Source organism: Monopterus albus, unplaced genomic scaffold, assembly GCF_001952655.1.
Source record: "Monopterus albus unplaced genomic scaffold, M_albus_1.0 scaffold905.1, whole genome shotgun sequence".
In the NCBI taxonomy this organism is placed as follows: domain Eukaryota; kingdom Metazoa; phylum Chordata; class Actinopteri; order Synbranchiformes; family Synbranchidae; genus Monopterus; species Monopterus albus.
In genome coordinates, this window is record NW_018128785.1 from 9,157 (window position 1) to 9,374 (window position 218).

Below are 218 nucleotides of genomic sequence, written 5' to 3' on the forward strand. Positions count from 1 at the left end.
TCCATGACGTCCCCCGGTATGGCGCAGCCGGGGCCCTGCCCTGGAGCCAGGCCCGGGGTTGGGGCTCGAATGTGAGCGCCTGGTGGCCTGGTCTCCCCTCACTGGGCCCGGCCAGGCTTAGCCCAAACGAGCGATGTGGGGACGTCCTCCTGTGGGCCCACCACCTGCAGGAGGATCCATAAGGGGCTGGTGCACAGTGGATCAGGCAGCAGTCGAAG